Source organism: Lycorma delicatula, chromosome 11, assembly GCF_047948215.1.
Source record: "Lycorma delicatula isolate Av1 chromosome 11, ASM4794821v1, whole genome shotgun sequence".
NCBI lineage: Eukaryota > Metazoa > Arthropoda > Insecta > Hemiptera > Fulgoridae > Lycorma > Lycorma delicatula.
In genome coordinates, this window is record NC_134465.1 from 11,715,170 (window position 1) to 11,740,857 (window position 25,688).

At 32.6% G+C, this 25,688-nt stretch overlaps 1 protein-coding gene across 3 annotated transcripts in view; it reads right to left on the bottom strand.

The window, feature by feature from the left end:
• UBL3 (ubiquitin like 3) overlaps nt 1-25,688 on the bottom strand; it is a 568,876-nt gene that overhangs the window by 539,715 nt on the left and 3,473 nt on the right. The window contains exon 1 of one of the 3 annotated variants that reach the window (XM_075379126.1): nt 12,968-12,986. The exons of the other annotated variants lie outside the window; for them this stretch is intronic. The gene's annotated coding sequence lies outside the window, so the exon portion shown is untranslated. Of the gene's footprint in view, nt 1-12,967; nt 12,987-25,688 lie in introns of those variants that run through there. 3 annotated transcript variants of the gene reach the window in all.

A 25,688-nucleotide genomic window follows, 5' to 3' on the forward strand; every position in this document is an offset into this window, starting at 1 on the left:
CTCGCGTAAAAAAAAAATAATCTTAAATTCTCGGCTGCAATTAAATTATGCCTGAAATGCGATACAATATTTCTACGTTTTAAGTAAATCTTGTAACCCATCGCACTGTGAAATCGCATCGTTTACGACTCGTATATTAAGCGTATGAGCGCTACCCACGGGATGTTAGGGAGACCTAACATTTGTACAGCACATCTCATATTACCGACCCCGTCCGAAATAATAAGGAGCTAAGCCCGGACTATATGGTGGGTGATTGTAAATTTCCCATCCAAATGTTCTCGGTAAATCACGTGTCGGACGCGCAAAACCAGGACCTGCATTATCGTGCAGCAGAAGGACGCCGTCGGTCAGCCGCCCACGTCTCCGATTTTGAATGGTTCGCCGAAACTTAAGTAGAGTTTCGCAGTAGGTTTCTACATTTATAGTCGTTCCACGCGGCAAATCAGCAGTACGCCAAACCGATCCCAAAAGACTGCGGTCATTAGTTTACGTCCAGCAAATGGCTGCGGCTTGACCTTTGTCGGTGTGGTTGGTGATTGAGGATGACGCATTCACTTGACTGCCGTTTTCTCTCTGCCGTGTAATACGAAATCCACGTTTCACGGCCCGTAACTATCGGGTTAAGGATCTAAACGCCTTTTTCTGTACAGCGCATCAAAAATTCCAAAACAGATCCCATTCCGATTTTTTGTGACGTTCCGTTAAGAAGTGCGGCACACGACGTGTACAAAATTTTCTGAAGCCTAAACGTTCATGAACGATGCGACCGATAGCAGATTTTTAAACGTCAGGAAAGAGAAGGGCCAGGTCGGAAATCGTTGAGCGACGATCCTTTCTGATTTCATCATCGACGCGTTTCAACAAGTCCTCGGTGATTATCGAGGGCCTCACCGAACGTTCTTAGTTTACATCTTGCACATTATTTCTACGCCTTTCAAACAACTTTCGGACGTTTCCTGAATTCATTACTACCGCTGTACACAGTAACAAACTGTCTATAAATTTCAGCCGCCTAGACGTTTTGACGGTTTAAAAAACGTATGACTCTACGTAAATCATGTTCGGCGGCAACATCGATTTTCCTTTTAATTTTATAACGTAATAACTTACACGTAATCAAAGATACATCAACGCGACAACTTACAGACAACAATGCGGTGTGTGCATTACTAGCCTGGCCGTGAACGACACGGCTTCACCAACCTTAAGGGGAGAAATTTCCCAGCGGTCTTTACTTTAGAGATATTCCTCGTACTGTCGAATTGGCGACTACGTGAAATATTATTAGATTTAATCCTCCGGAAGGGAGGTGGTGAAAAAAAATTGTAATTACGTAAAAAAAAAAGAAAATTTAAAATTTAACTTTAATATTGCCTACACAATATATTAACATCTTAATAAAATAATACGAAACAAAAATTGTAATTATATTACCGTTAAGACATAAATCGTACATTTCAACCGCGAAGTATAACTCGTTTATGTAAGAATCACCGGTGACCACGTAGCGGTTACATTAAGTAAACGTGACCGAGAGACATTCTTTAAATAAGAACAATGAAAACAATAGATACCGAAGAAGAAAATACACTCGGCAACAATAACCAGATTTGACTAAAGATAAACAATATTAACGGACGGAAAGTTTACTAAAATAGTGTACACTATAACTTATATTACACGGAATGCATAGAGACTAACAGAGACGGGAGAAGTGGTATGAACCAGAAGAAAGTGGTAAGAGTGGGACGGGGGAGAGCTTCTCGCCAACCAACTCTTAATAAGATAATACTGTACAACCGACAAGTATAGCACTATACAATAATATACATATATATATATAATATATATACTATACTGTGACCATTCAACTATTAAACCCATATTTTACAGCGACACTACAGATCCCTACAAAAAGCGACCGACATATATAACTCACATTAAAATAACAAAAGCAGGCTAAGTACATGGCACAGATAAACACAAAGCGAGAATGAAAGAGGGTGGTGGAAAATACACTGTGACGTATTATCTGAAATTATACACCCAAAATGGGCGTATACGACTACTAAACCAAAACAAAAGGGGGTAAATAAAACATATTCACGAAACTAAACTAAACTAAACAACCGACGTAATTACCCGTGCAAAATTCATATAAACTACAAGAACCAATAATAGTGATTAGTTTAAAATATTGTTTTTTTTTTTAAATTCTATTCCAATTTCTATGAAACAAGCCGCAAAAGCTATTCGAAGTACAAAATATTACGAAAATATCACTTTGTTTTCAATAAGTTTAGCTCCCCTCTCGCTTCTAAGCAAATACCACGCTTACGTAAAATTTCTTCGGTTTTTTTATTTCACTATAAATTAAAATTTATCGATTACATAATGAGGTATATATTTAGCGCCCTCTGATCTTATCGAATGTTTTTTTTTCGTCGATACCGTACAAAATACTGTACACATCAATTGTACCAACCGCACAATTTTGTTCGGAACAATACCTTCCGCGTCGTACACGGATTTAAGATTTCACGCCGACGATCTGATCTTTCAAACTTATATACTCGGCCCGGTCAATGTACGAGCTTCTGACGTCACGAGCAACTGCGTAGTACTACTCGGCCTGAAAACATCTACTCCGCGGATCAAATCGAAGTATTACTTATTATATTGTAACTATCATATTTAAATTTCTTATAAATAAGTAATCTTTACTTAAAATAAGAAATTGTGAAACGGACAGCCTGCAGTATGTGAAACTGCAGTATTTTAATAAACAATTTTAAAGAGTTGACTTAAAATTTATTAATAACCGATCAGGAAGCGGAGCCCCCTGGACCCACGGCGCGTACCTCATATTTGTGATAATATTAAGTATTTTAAATATATTCATTAAAGAAAAAAGATTAGTAATTTTACTAAACTGTATTTCTGTTGCCGTAGTGACAAAAATATGAATTAAAAGGTTTAATACATTTACATATTTAATACGCATACATCGTCCGTATCAAGAAGCATGGTGCTTCTTGCACCTATATTTATTTATTTTGATAAAATTTCAAAAAAAAAAAAACATATCTACAATAGTTTATTTTTTAATAAAATATTTTTAAAAAATAAATAAGTATAATAAATGTTAATGCATACAACGTACTGTTCATAGTACACAATACAATTTATTATATAGTTGTTAGGTCAATTTTTTCCGCTAGATGGCAGCGCTTCATTCCAAATAAAAATGTGAGCGCATACAGCAAATCAACCCACTATGCATTTTTTTTCGAAAGAAATTGTTATCAGTTGCATTCTTAAAATTTAGTATTAAACAAATTAGCGTTCATTTTTTAATTAGTAATTTCGTTTTATTACAATATCACCTAACAGTTGTATTTATTTAACTCAGGAAAACGGTGCGCAGTTCGTCAGTTATAAATGCCTAAACTTTAGCCTAGAATGCAACGGTGTTCATATCATATTTATACCCGGATAACAGAATGTCTTAAGACAATTCATATACAAAAGGAAAATATGGAAGCATACTATATATGTGAATTTTCGTAGGGTACTAAAAAATTCGGATACTTCAGAAATTCTAAAATCTATTATTTCTTCAGGTGTTTTTTTTTAAATTGCTATTTAAAAAAAAAAGGAGATCAAAAGAACGGGAACACAGTCTGGCGGTTCATTATCGCTGTTCATACCAGGGGTGACGTGTAACCATGACTCCTGTTACTCTTTAGCTCTCATGTGGAGCTGAAGAGCAAACGATCATCCACCTGGCCGTGGTTAGTCCAAAAGGGATCTTTTAGAGGCTCGTTGCAAGACATCCATGATCTTACCACCGAAGCATTGGAACGGATGACCCGCTGTGACCTGTGTTTGTGAATAAAAAAGTGTAATAGACGTAATGTCGTTAAAAATATTATTGACATAATATTGTTAAATTATTTTAAAAATTGCGATGTTGTTAAGAATATTCGAATACATATGTAAAAAAAAGAATGTGTTTTTATTTACTTCCCTTCCCCTCCCGAAACTAATTAAGACTAATCTTTTCTAAGATAAGACTTATTTTTATTATCCTGTATTCAATAATATATATAATTTCATTAATTATATCAATAATTTTACCAAAGATTGATTAATTAATTTTTTTTTATAAAATGTATAATATTTGTTTTAAAACTGCAACCTAAACTAGTTAATACCAAGAAATGTACAAGGATTTTTTTTAACTGCTAATTTATACAAATTTAAAATTTCAATAAATTGTGTTATTATTTACATCTATTTGGTTCAACGTATCTTTTACCAAACTTTATAGTATATCGAAAATCTACTTTTTTAAACAGAGAACGGATACGTATCTTTTTTGTTTCAACGCTTATTAGAAGAGTATTTTTAAGCTAACTAGTCTTGTTTTATAAATTACCTTCATCGTACGTTGTTTTTTCTGTTGTTTTATTCCGTTTAAAGTTGTTTTATGGAAGAAGGGAAGAAAACGTGTCAACCGGTTGAAAATTACGGACATATGGTGGACGGATGTATGGAGAATAAACCGACATTGGACCGGGTTAATTTTTAAAACTGTTGAATTAGATGCACGGTTAAAACTTAAGAATGCATATTTATATACGTAAATGATTTTATTTTTTCGGCTGGATTAACGACAGAACGGATTAAACCAAAAGTTCTTTATTGTTGAAACAGTGAAAGTTCTTGTTCGTGTTGCCTGGAATTCATTCTTGTTATGTACTTCGGTTGTATATAATACACCGGTTTCTGTTCCTTTCTCTGCTTCGTCGTTTCCAGTGACATTTGAATGGGATATCTTGTGGTATTCAATTATCCTGTAGCTTTTTTTAAAAAGCTGTTATTGTGGTGTCTAATATTCGTTTTTTTTTTTATTTCGTGCGAGTTTATTTTTATTTATTTATGTAATTATTACGGGGCGTTTTAAAATAAATCACTGTTTTAACAATTTTTTTAATTTTATTTTATTTTATCAATAAATTAACTTAATATTTTGTTAATTAATTACATTAGATATAATCAGTTACAACTATAAGATATATCTCGTAGCTGTAAATCACAAAATAACAGTATATATTATGCGAGATCTATTAACAAAAAAAAACCTTTTTAATCGGTCTATTCCTTTTAAAAATAGTGACAGATAACACCAAAAAAAATTCTTTAGGATACCCTACAAAGAAGAAATTTCTTTCTACGTCGACTTTGTTACCTGGATTTACAGCTGAACAGCGTGCTCACAAAATTTTGAGCCATCCTGAAATAATAATTTAGGCTGACCGGTAGATGACCGACCACGCGAAAGTTTAATACCGTATTTTTGAAAAACCGTTTACGTTCGAACAGCCGCGTACAGTTTGTACTGTAAATAAAACCATTCACGAAATGTTAAAAAAGTATATCGATAAACTAATGTATGAAAATGACGATTGTATGATTTAATGACAATCGCTTCATTCGCTCTGACGATAATCATTTTCTTTTATTAGTACAAAGAAAATGATGAAACGAATGATAAAGTGAAAACATCCTCAGGGCCTTTGCTAGAATTTGAATTCGATACCAGATAATGCAGTAGACAGCGTGCTTACTATTCAAAAAGAATTGAAAATTCATTTTTTTTTTTTAAATCGGTTTCATTTCTTTCAAGACTATTTAATAATTTCTCGTAGGTTTATTGATTCGGCTTTATTTAAAAAATTAGTTCCGTATGAAAAACCGCTTTTCACAAAGGCACAAAGACTGGAACGCGAGTCTTAATGAAGATCAGAAAATTAATACAGAGAAACGATGGCTCATACAGAATACACCGAACATCAGGGTAAAAATTATGGAATGCGGGAAGGGAATACGTATTATTTTTTACAACTTCACCGAATATTCTACAAATTTCACACTAAAATAATTCAAATTTCAGAACCACATCGAGCATTATACCAACCATTACGCTATAACAACATAACATTAAATAATGATGACAGACAACAAGTATAGACTGAAACCCCGATTATGCAGATTGACCTTTGCAAAGCCAAATCCGGATTATCGGAAAATTAAGAAGATTTATTATACGCGCTGGATATATCAATCTAATGTTAAACGGGTATTACATTTAATAAAACGTTGAAAATGTAACAAAATAAATGTACTGTACTTCAGATAAATGCAATAAAAAAAAAAAGCAGACAACACAGTTGTAGGACTTTACCGTCACGCGGCTAAAGCGCGTTCCGGGAAAGTCCTACAACTGCGGATTGTTTCTGATACACAGCTTACAAACAAATTTAATTATCGTTTTATATAAACAGAATATTTTTTCGTTTATTTAATTCGATGATTCTACCTAAAGCGCGCGCGCATACCGTATTTAATTAACGCGGGTGTGACTGTAATAGCGTTGATGGTCGGCGTTAACTAAACTAATCTAATTTCACAACTTACATCGAACAAATTTCGCTTGTACGGTCGACAACTGATGTAACCGCGAGGCTTAACGCACCGGGTACCGAGTCGACCGGGTGATCGAGTTCGAGACCCGGCCACACCGAGTTACTTTCTTACACTTTAAATATTATTCATTTATTTAATTCTTCCGCTCACCTGTGACGTCACAACAAAGCAGACGATTACAAAAGCAGCATTTGTTTGTGGGGGAATGCGAGTTTATAAATCTTTGTTTAAAATATTGTTAATTTTTTAATCGTTAACAAATGCGCCTAAGAAAAATATGACTTCAATTAGGCGAAATCTCGAGATACCGAGGTTGACCTTGCTTTACGGCCTCACCCCTTGACCTTTTAGGTTGAAAATCTAATGGCATATATATATATATATATATATATATATATATATATGTCCTATATATATATTGAAGTAATGTGACAAAGTTTGATCAAAATCGGTCCGGCAGTTCATAGAGATATAAAGCGATTTAGAGGCCAACACCGAATACACGCGCGCGCACATACATGCGAACATTAACATCCGGAAAATTTCAATCCGGGTTTTTGGTACATTAGGTATCACAACATCAAGATCCGAAAAAAGCGCATATACACAAATTGAACCGATTACAATATTCTCCCTTTTAGATCTGTAGCGCTATCTAGACAGAAAAGTAACAGATGCAGTAATACAATTAGTACAAATAGCAATTAAAAGATTCAAGATTTATAAAAGTTATCAGAATGAAATTAAAATTTACAACCGTTTAATAAAATGAAATCATTTAAAAAAATTATTAAAAGGTTTACAAAAAACTTATCGAAGAGAAATTAAATAAAGTTATTGTACGTTATAAAAATTACCGTTTATAAAAAATAACAATCCAAAAACAGTACGTTGAAAAGAATTAAACTTAGAAGATCAATAAGCAAACCGTACCTTTATAAACAGTATTTCTTCTTAAAAAAAAAAAATCTGTAATCTATACTTGTTTTAATGTTGATCTTCGTTTATGAGCTGTAAGATCCTGTAATTGTTTTAAACAAAGAACCTGCGTAGAATAGCATTCTTTTGGTCACTCCTACGAGAGTCCGTAGCGATAGAAAAACATTCACCAGTTATTTTATGTGACAATCCTGGATGTAACTAATTACGTCATACTTGACCAATTATTGTGTTTTTACCACTTAACTTTCATACGCAGGCCTAAATTTATGCACGTTTTGTGCTACACGAAGTGAAAAAAAAGTCGAATAAAAAACCCAATAAAAACAAAAAATTATAAAAATAAATTTCCTTTAGAAGGAAATCTTTACTTGAATAGTACGTAAAAATTTTTTAAATAGCGTATTAATTTTTTTCTTATACCGCCTAGTGCGGGTGTAAGTACTCCGGATAGTTGGGCGTCCGGAATATCGGAGTTCTGACAATCGAAGTCTCGCTGTATTTAAATAAAACGTTTACATTTTTTTACGTAATGAAATAATTTTTCATTATTGTTTTGTGTAAGAAAGTGAAATATCTCGCTTATTAGGGACAACCGTAGGAAGTATTTTATATAGAAAAATGATAAAACTGTAGACAAAACATTTTCCTTCCAAAAGAGGAAAAAAGCTGAAATTTCCAGAAGTAATAACATAATAGGTTGATAAATTCAATAACTAAAAAGAAAAAACGATAAAAAACTTATAAAAGTCAACGTAAATGCGTATCGATCCTACACTTTCATGTACTACCGTAATGACAAGCCCTGAAATATTTCTCGATATTGCAAGCAAGCACCTTGGATTCTTTCATTGAAGTATAAACAGCCGGATATATAATATAATTATAACAAAACCTAGACGATTTCCTAATCGTAAAAAAAATAAAAAGAAAAATAACTTTTTTAATATCTCTTTCGCCACTATAGTTATGTTAAAAATTATAAACAAACAACTGTCGGTACGGAGGTCATACCTGTATCGTAAAGGACATAACCGTACAATACGGTATTAAGTAACATAACAAGTTCAAATAATCTAACCTTATTCATTGAATGTATAATCCTAGTACATACGACGTAATAAAACAAAGGACGTCTAGAGGTCTTCAAATAAAAAATTAAAAAAAAAAAAAACACAAATAATTCAGTAAAAGAAAATAATAACAGAACCACATTTATGTTAATAATTGGAAATTAATAACAAATCTGTTTTTTTTTCAGATAACTCAAATACAATAAATAAAAGTATTAGAAACTGAAAACATTCTTAAAATCAAATTATCGTTAAAAAAGAAAAGAAGAAATTTATACAAACATATAGTTAAAACAATGTAGGATGACCGTTCGTGGCCGTTAACAATAAACTCCTACTACACGTTAAAACAGAATAAAAAGACTTACATCACATCTCACTAATGTAAAAATCTCCCAAAAAAAAGGAGTTAAATTTTCGTATGTTATATCATCTATCGACCGACCTAAATCATTCCTTCAATACACAACTAAACTGGGCCCGTTTAAATCCCGCCTCCCAGGAAAGAGTATATCCAGTGAGCGCGCTGCCGTCTGTGTATATCCGTGGAAAAAATTCGACCGGCGTATATGGATTACGAACAGCTATGTAATCTTTCTCCCAAGTGACGCGGATCGTATCAGAACGTTTATGAAATCCGCCGATTGATTTTTCCACTTTTAGGGTATAGATGTAACCGTTATTGTTCAAAGCAAGCAAGGGAAGATAGCACTTTCTAATCCGGACGAGCTCTGTTTTGCTCAAGTCATCGCATGCTTCGATCGACTTTTTAGAGATGAATACAAGAGGTCCCGCGTTGCGCTGTGTAGTCGGTGGACAAGATGGAAGCTCGTTGGTGGAACGGATTGGCGCGGAGAGTCGGCTGACGGCCGCATTAATTATATACGGTTGACCGCATCAAGATATAGAAGGCCTTAAATCAGATCCGCTTCCGAAAAAATCCATTAAAATGAAAGCAGGGAGGATTGATTGTACGCGAGGGTTGATAAGTAGAATATTGAACTTAGATTCGTAGCTAGAAATATCGGTGGGTGAACATAAAAAATTTTGTTCCTCGATCTACGGCGAAATATAAATTAGCGTAAGATAATATTGACCTATCAACATGAAATTGGTTTCGTAAGAGAGAGATGTGCAGCTGATATTATTTGATGATAGGAAAACGATTGCGATGACAATTAAGGCTAAGCGGGCGGCACGTGGCTCGATACTGTTTTACAGGGCTAGATCCAGGCCCATCTGCACTTCGTTTGCCCTCATTATATTCACGTGTAGAATCCCGTAAATGTATGCCATTGTGTACAATAAAAATACTACGGTAATGAAGAGTAAAAAAATTTTTTTTTTTTTTTTGAATCGAACAAGATAACTAAATAACATGACGGAAAAAATTATAAAGAAAAAATCATTTCAATTAAAACTGGCACCAATCTCCATCTCCTACTAAAAAACAGGTACTTAAGTTCAGAATACAGTACACGTTTTCAACTACGTAACATTATTTGATACGTTAGGAACACTACTTCCTGCAGAAACCATTTTCCGACTATTAATAATAAACACGTTATTCAATATAAAAATTCTAACCTTAGTCAAAATTAGATTTTTTAAAAATACCGTATTCAAACAAACCAAGGAAAATATTAAACAAAAATACTTAATATCTATTCTTTAATAACCAAGAATTTTTATATTAACGAAGAGTTCAGTAAATATGTTAATACTTTCAATAGTTAATTTTCACAAATTTTCTTTAAATAAACTGCAATTATTAGTAATTTTTATGTATTATACAACACCGACAACAAGCTGCTGCTAAACAATAAGTCACTAATGAGCTATACAGAATCTTGAAGCGTGTAAAAAATGTCGATGCTTGATCGGGAATCGAACCTAGAACCTCCAGATGAAAGCAGAGATGCTGTGATGTACGAACCGTTGAAAGTTCGACCCTGTTTCTTAAATAATTAACTATTAAGTCGATCGATTCTTTATTAAATTTGAAAATACTTTTGTACGTTTAATATACTTGAAATATTAAATTAATTATTCATATATTATTAAATGTTTATTGTAAGTGAATTATGAACCGGAACTGTTACTGAATGCGATTGTACAAGAATAATGCGACTGGCTGGAACTGAACAAGAGTGACGACTAAGAATGACGATGGACTTGCTTAAATAATGATGCTGGAGCCGCTGCTTCGTCAGGAGCCGAGTGTACCCGAAAGGTGCCGAGTGATGTCAGGAGTCGAATGCATCCGAAAGGAGCCGAGTGATATGTAAGGAGCCGCTGAATTGTCAGCAGCCGAATGCATCCGAAAGCAGCCGAGTGTATTGTAAATAACCGAATGAATCCGACCGATGCCGAAAATATTTAAATTTAAAAATCCTATTAAATACATTAAAGCTCCAACATTTAAATGATAATAACAAAATATATAAATGTAAAGAGTATTTAGAAATTAAAGAAACCTAAGTCCGAACAGATGCTACTACCCAACGTGGAGATTCAATAATAATTATTTATTTACACAGTTGTAAATGGCTGACGCACAATAATAGTTATTGATGGACGGTATTAAATTTATACAGTGTAAACAAAAAAAAAGGTCATCTCTGACCGAGATTCGAACCCGGAACCCCTGGATAAAAGGCACACGCGCTAAAATAACAAGATTTAATACAGTATAAAATTCAATTTTTCGTTGTTCGTAATATTTATTTCCATTCCAAACGAAAAGCAGAAAGTTTTACCTCCTTTCTGACTTCATTTTTTATTTATTTTTACTGATAGAATGAATTTTACAAAAAAAAGAAAACGCTGACAACTTCGAGAAAGTCCTAGAACTGTGGGTTGTTTCTGATGCACGGCTAACACACACACACAAAACTTAATTTAAAATATGTATCATTTTATTTAAATAGAATATTTTTTTCGTTCATTTAATTCAATAATTCTAACTAAAGCGCGCGCGTATACCGTATTTACAAATTTCGCTTGTACGGTCGGAAATTAATGTAGCCACGAGGCTTAACGCACCAGGTACCTAGTCGACCGGGCGATTGAGTTCGAAAACCCGGCCAGACCGAGTTAATTTTTAACACATTAAATATCGTTCGTTTATTTAATTCTATCGCTCTCCTGTGAAATCACAACATAACAGACGACTACAACAGAATTTTTTGGGGTGGGGGTACGATTTTGCAAAAAAATTTTTTTTGTTGCAAATATTGTTATTTTTTAATCGTTAACAAATGTGTTTAGGAAAAATATGACCTTATTTAGGCGAAATCTCGAGATACTGAGGGTGACCTTTCTCTACAGCTTCACCCGCTTGACCTTTTAAAATAAAAATTTAATGGCATCAATGCCCATATATAGAAGTAATCTGACAAAGTCTGGTCAAAATAGTTCCAGTAGTTCTGGAGATATAAGGTGATTTAGAGGCCCAACACCGAACACGCGCGCGCGCACACACACACACACACGAACATTAACATCCGGAAAATTTCCATCTGGATTTTGGTTTCCTTAAGTGTCAAATCGTCAAGATATAGTGAAAACCGCATATGTCCGAGCCGGACCGATTATAATAGCTTCTCTTTTAGCGCTACAGCGCTATCTAGACGGAAAATTAAAATTATAAGTCGGTAAGACAAAACAGTTAGCGGAATTTTATTAAAATATTCGTTCCACTCTTGACGACATATAATTAATTAATAAATCGTAAGAATGCGATGCCGTATAATTTAACCCGAAAAATAAATTAATTAATAAATACCGCAAACAAATAAATAAAATTCCAAAGTTAATTAACACATAACGACTAAAAATAAAACATGACATATCCTTGAACATCTATAAAAGCATTTCGCCACAAAACGATATAATAGAACACGACACACAAGTGCCAACATATAATAATAATACACAGAATTAAACACCACTTATTGTATAGGATTGTAATAACCTCTGCAATTATTTCAGATTGTTTTAATACTCGTACTTCAGTTAACATAGATAATAATTACAATCCACCAGCGTGGCGTATAAAGTAATTATACAATTTCACGATATTTTTAAATTACTCAAACGATACGAAAGAAAGCGCAATACACACACGGCTTATTCGACCGTTTATTTAATCGAATAGTAAAATTAATTTAAATATACATTTTGCAAACTGAAAGGAACGAGACTTACTGGACTGTACTGAAACGGTCTAGACTAGTGCAACATATTACAACATTTCTACAACCGGCAAAAAATCACTCGCACACACTTGTAATTGTACGCAGAGCACGTAAAATACAAACAAGTTTTAACCTACGTAATACTTGTATTAGATGAAATACACGATATATAAATTAATACGTAAATTCATCAACAATGAGAATCTACTTTTATTACATAATTTTTCAAAAATTATTCATCAATATTATTTAAATAATTACTTATTCTGAATCGAACTGAACTTAACCGACTCGCTACACCGTTGAAGAGATGTATATGGCGCACAAAAATTTGGAATACAACTTACTTACTTGAACGCAGATTTGAACTACGACGTCCTAGAAAGCAAGCTTACAGGGACATTATTAATTGCGAACAGCGTGGCAAGCCGCCAATAAGTGTTGGTAAGGCGTTCATTAAAATCCTCTTTAATGCGATTAGTACCGCACATCAGAAACATCATCGGCGATTATAAAAATACACTTTTGACCGGGTGACGACCGAATAGATTTTTCTCGCGGGAATTTTGGTTTATAGGAAGGGACATAATAACCGGTCTATAATTTTGGATTTATTCCCGAACGTGTTTATTTTCCTTCAGAGCACGAATTTTTTTAACACGTAATTAAATCTGAATACAATAATTTAAAGGAACGCCGACGCAAGGTGATCTCTGAAGACTTCTTTTGATCGCTCTTCTCTTTCGATGTTTATCGTTGTACGCACTCTACTTTCACATTCCCACATATTTTTTTAGACGTTGATTCCGGTTTCTGAATAACCGGGGACCTAAGACTTAATTGCACGGGCATACAGAACCGGACGATACGATCAGTAACAAAATGCGAACGAAAAGCGCATTGTTCATCGCTTCACTTCTGCATTGCGATTGAAAGCTAGCGGAAAATTCCTATTGGTGGTCATAATTTCCGTTTCATTGAATCGCCCTTTACAATTTTCGAACTGCAACAATACTGTTCCGAAAACAATATTTCTCCACAGTACTACAAGTTATATCCGCTTGAAAACTGCGGTCAGGAGCGTGGAGTAATTGCAGTCGTCAAAATTTCACGTGTCATTATACGAACACGGATATTTATATTTGTAAGTGTAATATCTATACATCATACCACATGTAGAAATGCGAGCGGACGACCATGTACTTGTACGTAATTTTAAGGATATACTTCTGAGCGCCGCCACATTTACTACCTTTACACAACGCTTCCAAAAATCGTAAACGTTCAGCGGTAGCTCGTAGCTAAAATTAGTGGGGGTGCTGCCCCAGGGCCTTTTCAAGGCTACGGTTAAACTTTTCTGTAAAATAAAAAAACCGGAAAAAAATGAATCAAATAGAATGGCTGGAAGCAGGATAATAATCTATTTCTACACTTTATCATATTCAAGAATACGGTAAACGTTTTTAAGCATATTGTACTTAAAACACGAATTCGGTTTAACCGAATAAATAATAAAATGTCAATACAGTAAATATTTCTTTTGTATTATTACATAATTTAATGTCCGCTTAAAAAGACTATAGTCCAACGGTGCTTAATTTAAATTTCCATACGCACAGAAACAAACAAATAATTACGTTTTACCGATTACCTTCTCTTTCGCCCTTCCGGCGTGTTTTTGAATAGATTTGGCAAACAAATAGCCCTTGCTTTCAGCCATCTTCTGACCACTACTGAAAAACAACTAAACCGCATTCGTATTCCTTCCACCGATTAAACTAGAAAAGGGAACGATCAAGGAACGTTCCACACACATGTAGAGTAAAAAAAACTACCTTCCACCAGAACGCCAGGGCCGCGGCACTGCGGGAGCGACAGTGCTCTCTCTCCCTCGCAGCCTCGCCTGCACCATCCCAGCCAAACAGCACAACCGCTAGAACTGTGCAGCGCACAGTTACATACAAATTTTTTTTTATCGTTTTCATAAACCGGGGATGGCTACTGACATTAAGCTTAAGGATTACATATTGTGCAAGTATAAAGAAAGAATTAAAGAAAAAATGACTTATTATCGATAATATAAAGTGGAAATAGGGGGGGTGCTGCAGTTCCACAGTGCCTATACGCGAGCCTCCACTGCACGTTACTGCTGCTTTAACATACCCCGTTGTACGCTTGCTCGGCTTAAAACTAGGTATATAACCTCTATAAATGTCTCACTACCGAAAGGGGAACACCTGTTGTTTAATACTATCTGCTCCGTTTGTTATATATTTAGATATAAAGCATTTAAATTACAAAGGGCATAAAAAGAATGTTTTCTCTGAAAATAATGATGAATGACGGTCTTATACTTTATAAAGGTTACCGATAGTAAGACGAGCTTGCCGGCCTCCGTGGCACGAATGGTAGCGTCTCGGCCTTTCATCCGGAGGTCCCGGGTTCGAATCTCGGTGCGGCATGGAATTTTTCACACGCTAAAAAAATTGTCATTCATCTCATCCTGTGAAGCAATATCTATCCCGGAGGTTAAAAAAAAAAGATGAGCTTGTAATAGGGATACGAAGCTGTACATTTGGTTCATTGAAGAGGGCTGTAGTGAACCGATTCGATTCCTCATTTTACTCAGCAAGCCTGGCCTGGGATGTTTGTTATTCTTAGATGATTTTTTCGATGACATATGACAGGCCAACAGCTACCGTTACAGTTATTGCACTCAACATAACAAAAAAAGGACTTCACCAAATAATAGCTACCCAAATTTTCTATATTAATAATCATGTAAATAAATATACACATTGAAATTTGTTAATGTTTTATTTTTTAATAAAAAAAAATCATAACGCATTTAACCCCCTCCTACAAACACCCTCATATAATCGAGTTATTTTTTCATAGTACGTTTTAAGGTAGTGAATAGTGAATGTTACTACGGGCTCACGGCCGTAAATTTATTTATATTTAAATCTGAAAGGTCAATAATGATTATTCTACTATAAACATATGATAAAATTAATATATAATTAAAGGCCATGAAAAGAGATACTTTCATTCATAATAATCATCGGAATCGATTACGATTACGTAAAACAAAGACAGAAAAAAAATAATTTAAAATGAAACTACACTGTTATCATATAAATAAACATACACTGTAATTTTTAACAACTAAGCGTAATAATAACAATAGTCAAACTACAATCTAAACAAACATAGACATACAATAAAGATAGACTAAATAAACAAGTACAAATGCGCTGAACGAGTGAACGCGCGTGTACGTACGATGCGAGTGGAATTGTCCTTGACTTCAAACGAAACTAAAGTGTTGTGCAAATTATATAAATATATCTAGACAGTCTGTCTAATAAAAATAATTTAAACAAATATGAAAAAAAAAACTAATAATACAGACATTATTTAATTGACTTTAAAAAAAGGGAAAAGGTTCTGAATTAAACCAGTATTTTTATTTTTTTATGTTCAACCCTTTCTATTCACCGCAAATAAACAACCTAAAATATAATTTTCATTTTTTTTATCGCCATCAGTATATAACGCATTATTTTAAGCTGAAAAGGTAGGAGGTCAATCTGTTTATTTACATTATCTGCCCCGACCTTTCTTAAAATGATAATGCTTACAAATTACTTAAAAAAAACCAAAAAAAACAGCTGCCAATAGTTGTTTTCTATGAGAGTAATGATGTTCACTATACATTAAATTCCTGATTAACACGAGGAAAGATGGCCCCCTTGTAGGGATGTGTGCATTATGCTGATATGCAATCGTATATTTAGTTTGATGAAGGAATCTATAGGAAACCAATTCATTCTTCAATTTCATTAACGTGAATGTATATCTTATTCGGTTAGCTTATAGAGTTCAAGTAAAAAGACTGCGCGTACGGTGTTCAGGCGGCCCATTCACAAGGATCTCCTGTAAATCATTATTTATATAAAAGAAACTACGGGACGTTAATATTCAGTAACCACACGCTATAATATTTTAAATAATCATATATATTTTAAATTTAAATACATTAAGACGTTTTACTTGAGTTTTTTTAAGAGCTTTGAAATTGTCAATTGTCCAAAAACAACAAACTTTCAACTATCTTACATTAAATTTCTACCATAATAAATTCAATTCGGTTTACGTTATGCGATTGCGAGAAATCTGTAGTGCTGTTCATTATTAAGAGGTACAACGGAAGGCTCAATTCTGTTTTCTATTATATTATCCGATCCCCAATTATTTGGTTCAATAGTATCAGTAACATGTTTTATACGGATTTTCCATTCCTGCTGGGCTGTTTTATCGATAGCTTTTAAGGGAACGTTTTTAATATCCGGTATTATAAAAGCAGTACTTTTTGACGTTACGTAACTTTTGATTTGTCCCCAAGCTAACTCAATCGTGTTGAGTACGCGACGATAGGGAGGTAATCAGAACACGGTTTTGCCACTGGATCTTGCCTACTATCAATTTTACACACATTAAAATTATTTTTAATACGCAAACCCTTTGAAGTAATCGGACCGTAAGTTCATCCTCTTCAAAAATAACTCCTTTCGAACATTTTTATATCGTTCTTTTTCCAAGACGCGGCCGAAATTCTTTCCTTTTTACATGAATGAAAAGGAGCGTTGTCTAAGAAAATAACCGGACTTTTTCGGAATCCCCTCTCAAAAAAAAAAAACACTTACTTTTTTAATCAATCGGCCAATAATCGATGTATTTTTAATATCCAATAAGAATTATGTGGGAATATGCATATTTCAAAATAAAAATTAAAAATTCGTAGTTTTTCGTTTCTCTTCACCCCAAAATTTGCAAGTTTTTCACCTGGAGATAACTGAAAATAGCAAGAAATATTTATATTAACAATAACCAGGTTGATGAAATAACCCAATTACCAGAAATAATAATTTATATTTATTTATTCTATAAATATAATCTAACCAAACTTACCTACGGTCGCTAACCTTACTAATTAACAGTAATGTTTTGAATATTTAATTAACAAATTCAGTAATTATTACTGCAATTTTTTTTTTTTTTGAAAATGCCAAGCCTGACCGGGAGTCGATCCCGGGACCTCCGGATGAAAGGCCGAGACGGTACCACTCGCGCCACATAGGCCGGCAATTACTTGTTTTTATTTTTTTCCTGTTTAGCCTCCAGGAATCACCGTCAGGTATTACCTCAGAGGATGATATGTATAAGTGTAAATGAAGTATAGTCTTGTACAGTCTCAGGTCGACCGTTCCTGAGATGTGTGGTTAATTGAAACCCAACCACCAAAGAACACCGGTATCTACGATCTAGTACTCAAATCCGTACAAAAGTCCTGCCCTTACCAGGATTTGAACGTTGGAACTCTTGTTACTTAATTGGAATTATTTATTACTTAAATAATCAAAAAATTACTGTTAAATAGTCGAGGTTAGAGAGTGAAGCGAGCGTAGGTTAAGTTTGGTTGATTATATTTATAATTTATAACTATAATTATAAGCAACAATGGTTATATTTAATATGTAAAATATGTTAATATGGAGAATATTTAAAATTACCGGTATAAAACAACATATGTTAGTGTATTATCGGGTTATTTCTCCAACCTGGTTATTGTTAATTTCAATATTTTTTTGCTAATTAGAAACATGCATATTCCCACCTAATTCTTATTTTATATTAAAAATACATCAATTTTTGACCCACTGGTTAAAAAATTAAGTGGTTTTTGGGGGGGGGGGGAATTCCGAAAAAGATCCTAATAACCATATTATGAGGTATTAATTTGAATCGGTATCAGACACAGTGTCAAAATAACGGTATAATTCCAGTCGTACAGACACAAATCTAGGAATACACTTTACAGTGAACGTAAAAAAATTGCATTATATTAATTTTAAATAACATTTCAGCAAATAAATAAGTAATGAAACGCAAAAATTGAACACGAGAAGCAAAAGAGTGATTTTCTATTAATTACGTATTAATGTCATTACGTATTAATACGTATCGTATGAAAAGATCAAGTGTTTTAATAGAACCGAGAAGAGATAACGTTGTGTAAGCATTTGATTACATCGACTACTATTATACTACAAATTAATTATTCGGTGACTATATATGAGTAATGATTATGGTGTTGTGTATAGATATGGCCGCGTTGTGAATCGGCACTGATGCAAGGGACGTGACTAGCAGAAGTCAACTCGCTCACACAAAGCCATCATTTGTGTATTTTTCATTCTACAAGCAACTGAATACAGTATAATAATTCCTGAAAACGACTATAATTTAGTCGTTCACTAATCTTAGTTCATCTACACCATTTCAGTTGCGGTATTTAACAAATAAAAACGATAAGACGCCCGCAAATATTATTTTCATACTCAAAATATTTTAGCGTAAAAATTCAAGGAACTTGAGTTACAAAAAAAAAACAAAAAAACTCTGCATTCAACATAATCTTGCTTCAAGTTATCCGGTCCCGTTACGTCGTTTTTCCAATTTCTACTTATTTTATTTTTGTCAAAACGAAGATTAATCTGTTTTGAGTTATTTTTCGAGCTCCTTTTTTAATGTAAGGCATTGTTTTCGTTAACCTATAAAAATTTTGAATAAAGTTAAATAACTTTAATAAAATTAAACACCGTAAAAAGAAATTTTATAAATTCATTTATAAAACTTAAAAAAGTTATAATTTAAAAAGGAAATAAGTCTTAAAATTCTTGAGAAAATTGTTTTTTTGATCAAGTTATTTTAATTTGGCATCCTAATCCGAATGAAATTATAAAGTGAATTCATCTAAGATCTTTTATTTTGATCTTCCTGATAAATTTGGTATTTGCAGTCATTCAGTTAGGGTGGTTCAGTTATAAATGTGTTAACCCTATTGTCAATGTAAAAAAGATGTGAACTAATTAATAAAATAATGTGAGGAATCAAATAGCCAAGACTGTTGTAAAAGATTGATTCAGTTTTGTTTCCGATAGCTATGGTACATTTCATAAGTTTATAAACATATCTTATTGTTATTTTATTTTTTTTCTATCATTTCTTCTAAGGATCACCCATGAATAGTTCCAAGTTCTTTGCTTTCCAAATTCTTTCATTTTCCCCCTAAAATTTTCTCCTTTCTTTGATCGATTCACATTGTTTCTTTTTCTGTTTCTCTGGAGATGTAGATTCTTCCCGCTAGTTTTCTGAAAGATTTCATTAAAAACTATTTCTTTGGAAATATTTAATAATTTGAGATCTTCAGTTTGGAAATTACACCTAAAAATTGAACTTTTGAGTATGTTTATTTTATAATGTTGTAGTGTTATTGACATAAATACTTTCAATATTTTAACCGGAAATTCTCTATTGAATCATATGCCTCTAGGAATTATAGAAAAATAAATATTCCAGATCTAATTTTTTAATAAGATTATTATTATCTTATAATTCATTTTTTTTTATAAATATAAAAAAGTGTTCTTTTAAAGATCAGCTGTATCAAACCAACTAATATTTTAATTTAACATTGATTTTCAATTTTTTTATCTTTACTAGTAAGAACTGTTTTTAATTGGCTTTTAAACTAAAACTGAATAACAATTGGTAATACTTTTTTTATCTAAAGAAAAAAAAATAGATTTTCTAATTTTTTACAACTGGAAATAAAGTACCAATCTCTTCTCTGAACGGTGTAATCATTCCCAAAAATACTTCTTTTTTTTTTCAAGTAAAAATATTTCATTTAAGTATATTGCAACTAGTATTTCAGTTACAATAGACTTAAATTAAGTATTATTTAGAGTAATTTAAGTAAAACTTATGGAAAGCCCACTTTACTTTTGTTATCCTTTTGAAAAACTTTTTTTTAAATTTTTTGTAACCAGTAAGGTCAGGGGGTAAATGAAAACATCAAGTTTAACTTTGTACCATATTGGATGCTTATAAAGAAAGAATGGAGTAATACACTAATAGGCAAAATTATACTTTCATATAAGATATATTTTTTCATAAATTTTTATTTTATTGAAAAAATTGTTAAGATTAAATTATAATTACACACCATAATTTTCTGTCAGGTTTTAACTTGTTATTTATTTTTAATTTTTGAGGTTAATTATTTAGTTGAAATTATTGATTATTTAATTATTAAATTTTTATTTTTTATATTTTCCAGACAAATGTTGGACTAACAAAGATAAAATAACGCCCAGGTATGTAAACGATTGGGTCCAGATCATAGTTCATTGTTCAACAGTCATCAACAATAAAACCATTATCAAAATGGAAAATAACCATTACTATTTACAGTAAGCCACATGAATATAAAAAAATCAATTTTAGAAGGGATACTAGAGAAAGCCCTACAAAAAGCAGAACATTATTCTTAGATTCTTACATTTAGTCTACATCGGATAAGGGTTCTGACCTTTCCAACATGACAACTCTGCAGCCACGAAACTATGGATCCTTACAGGTGATTCAAAGTTATTTTGTACTAATTATAAATTGAACGGGGATTCAAGTTATCGATGAAGCCATTATCAAAGTGGCATTCATGGTGTAAAAGTATTTTTAAAAATTCAAATCTAATGATGTTTTGATCTCATTGAATCAACTCTTCTCATGCACTCGTATCTTTTTACTCAATTATTATTTGCCTATTGTAACGGTTAATTCTTAAGTGAAAATTTATCCTTGGAGTAGATTTACAATATTATAATAAAACGGTATACTGCTTTCTAAGTAGTTATGCATTTTCACAACTGATATTACAATTTTTTATCGACAAAGATGTTGAATATCATTACATATGAAGTTTTATTGAAAGTAGCTAGAATATGTGTATTCTTCAGATTTACGATTAATTGTAAGTATCAGATTAGAAAGCATCGTAAGATATAAAATATTAATTAGAAGTAGATTTGTGTCTATTGTTACAAATCTTAGAATTCCTGTTTATGCCCTTGTTCTCTTTAGAGTACAAGATTCACTAGAGTCAATATATGAACTTCCCTTGCATAATACATAAGTTTTTTTAAAGGCAGAATACTATTTATGTTCATAGCAGAGTACACACTGCAGTGCATTCATGTCATTAAAATGAAAAAAAAAATTCTTTTGAGCTTCTGGCTCATCGTTATTTAGCTGAAAAGCAAGTAAATTATAAATTAGATTTATTTATTTTTTTTAATAAAAAAATTGAACTGAACGGAAGCCAGTTCTAGTACCCACTACATATTTACTTTGTACATTAAAAATTATTTTTGTGACGCATGGAGGTAAATTGTTATTCTAAACAAAAAAAAACCAATTATGTTTAAAAAATATTATTTATGGCATCATTACATTTTAGAATATTTACCAAGTGTATAATTTGGGACTAGACTCCTAGATTTGACAATAGAAATGTAGTGTCTTACCTTTTTTGATTTCAGTATAGGTTTTTTAAAAACATAAATTTTTGTTTTTTGAGCAGAGGAAATGATATCTGTGAGATTTACCGTACCGTTTACAATTTCGTTGAATTTTTTTTTGTTGAAAACTACGATTTTAAGTCAACTGATTTACGGGTAGGAGAAGTGAAACAGTTTTTGCCTCATATCTCGAATATATATATACACCAAGCCGGCCCTTCTAGCTAATGCTGGACCCTCAGAGTCCAAGTCGACCCGTGCGAACTCCGGAGAAACTCAGGGGCTCCTCGGGGCCACGGAACCTACCCCCAGGGCCTCAGAGCTCGCTTCGGTCGCCATTCCCGTCTAACCAGAGAGCTCCACCCTCTGCATCCCCAGACTGTTCGTTATCCTCATGAACGTGGCAATAATACTGATAAATAACAATTAAAGTATTTAGGCTTTATAGAAACCTGAAAAAGAAACTGAATTACAAAAGACAGAATAGTAACTAAAGTACAGACCTTTGACGAAGAAAAAATCATAACTTATTTCTTTGCCGTGGAGGCAGAAATATAACAATAAAGTATTAGGATTACTCTTTATTTTCCTTAATGAATATCTTAAATTTACAAGACATAATGAATCATTTTAATATTTTAACCTTTAAGGGCTCGAGCCTGTGGCTTAAAACCTTCCGTAATACAATCCGAATTTACCTTGAAAACTTGAAAGCATTCGATCGGTTGGTTCTTCGAGATGATATAACTAAAAAAAAACTTCTCAGTTATACCAAGAAACATGGGTAAAAATTTGGTTGCAATCATTTTTTTTTTATTAAGTTTTTTTATTATCTCGAACAAATAAAAACCCCTAGTTATTTATATAATAGTATAGATAAATACATATTCAAAAATGTGTGGAATAAATATATATATATTCCAATTTTGACCTGACTTTTGACCCCATCGGACAAAGAGCATCAGAGTACCCATTTTTCAGTCTTACTGAAAAACCTTTTACCAAATCGGGTTTACTTACTTAAACTAATCATTCCAATAAATAAACTTAGAAGCTCCAAAAATAAGGAGGCTGAATAGAACCCGTACATAAAAACATCAATTTTTCAAAACTTAAATTTTAAATCCAACCGTTATCTAGTATTAATGTAAGCGACATGCGAATTTTTGGAAAAAAAAACGGGTCGACGTAGGAATGGAATTAATAATTTAAAAGGTTTTTTGAATTTTGCAAATTTTCTGAGTTATTTGAGGTAGCTGTCGAACGAGGGGGTCCAAAAGGTTCAAACTATTTTTAGCAATTATAAAGATCCAAATAGGGTACAATTTTGATGATAAAATGTCATTTGGTCAAAGGGGTCAACCGGAACCCAACATTCTTTTTTTTTACAAAGGATTTTGATTTTTTTCTAGATTATACTTTTTACGGTAAGTTTTTTGTAATAATTTTTAAGGTAAAAACACCATTTGATGAAGGAAATCAAATAGTCAATTCTTTTAAAAAAATCCCAAACCTGACCGGAATTCAAACAGAAAACTTCCGGATGAAAAACACAGACGTTACCACTCCGCTACGGAAGTATACGAATTGGCGCAAACACCAGCGAAACATTACCGATAAAAAATTATATCTAATATAATTATTCTATTTTATTCCTGTACTTACTTAAAGGACCGAGTTTCACATCATTATTACGGCTGCCCACACATTTCAAGTACTTAAAATACCAAACAATTTGGTGTTGCTTTCTCTGATAGTAATAATATTAATTATACAACCGGTTAATATGGTACAGAGCAAGTTGTCACTCGTGCGGTTAAATATCAACTCTATTTTGTTGAGCTAGATAAGCCGATATGTAACCGTATATTCGGCCGAGTGAAAAAGAGGACGGGTAAATCATTTCGTTCTTTAATTTCCCTGACGATAATCACGGTACGGGACCCTTGTTAGTCTTTAAAATAAGCAAGACTTACGTCGCATTTTGACGTAAGCAATACGATTATGGTACTTAAAATATAATTATAAAATAAAATAATCAAATTAATGATAAAACTTAGCCGCCAACGGTATAAATAAAATGAAATGCGCTAGCCAATAATACAGTTAACATAAATTAAAACCCTTCAGGCTTTTCAAAAACGCTAGTATTTTACAAACGTATTTGTAAATACTTAATAATTTCTCAAAATCACAACCTGAAAGTTTAAACAGCTCTAAAGATAAAAAAAAACAAACTCAAGCCCTTAAAAAAAAAAACAAACAAATTATCAAAACGTACAAATATATTCTCTCCTGGGAGAAAAGATAGCTTCAAATAAATCTAGATTATAAACAAAAATGTAATTAAGGGGAAAAAATACAACTAAGCATTTTTTTGTTATATTTTACACTCTATTTCTAAAGAAACTCAAAAGCAATTAATAAAAATTATAAATTTAAATTAAAACTATTTCCGGATCGACTGAAATCAATTATTTCAATAAACAGGAAGAAGAACAAAGCACCACTCAATTACCTCGCATAAATTAACATAATAAAACCGCACTCTTTAAATATTTATCGATAATAAAGTGATTAATCAACTTCGATCACATAAGTTGTAGTAAATAATATTTTAATATTAAATAAATTGTCTTCTAATCTCATCTATATCGTAATTAATCAGGCAGATTATATAAATTTTAAGCCAACCTTTCAAAGATGTATGTACCGATTGTACAGAATGCCCCATAAGTTTCCATCCATTTCTATTTAAATATGCACGCCATTAGAAAACCATTTCGATGCGTGTCCTCCATTGCTTAAGTACAGGTAACCACCATACATACGGACCACAGTGTATTAGGAAAAGATAAAAAACATATCGTCAAAGCCAAGCATAATTATTTTGTACGGAAATTTATAATAACTAGCACCTGTAATATATAACAGGTGCGTATATAATATGCAACTGTATTAAGCACTCTCGTGTAAAAACCAAACCGAAATATATATACCGGGTGTCCCAAAAGCAGCTTGACTGAAAAATACAATATTTGTATTTTATGTAATTCAAAAAATGTCATATTTGATAGGACGTTAACGCTACTTATGTTTTCTTTTTTTTCCAGTCGATCGAGTAGTTCATTGTTCATTTGTAAATTAACCGTGAACCGTAAACTAGCAACCGAACAAGGTGTTTTTCTCTTACGATGTTGATGGAAGACGACAAAAATAGTGATGAAATCGATCGGTAATTTGAATAAAAAATTCCCAAACACTCAAACGCCATCCAGACAAGCGATCTACAATCAGAATAAACGACTTGAGACAATCGGAGGCGTATATGATTGGCCAAGGAGCGGGAGACCTAAAACTGCTGCAAGTGAAGATAACTTAACAAACGTTGCCGATTCGGTTATTAACAGCCCAAAAAAATCTATTCGCAAAAGATCTACCGGGATAAAAGCATTGAAACTAAAAGCTTATCGTCCACAACCGCATCAAACTTTAATAGAAAATGACTTCGTCAGGCGTCTTGAATTCTATGAACGGTTTGTAATACGCCTTAA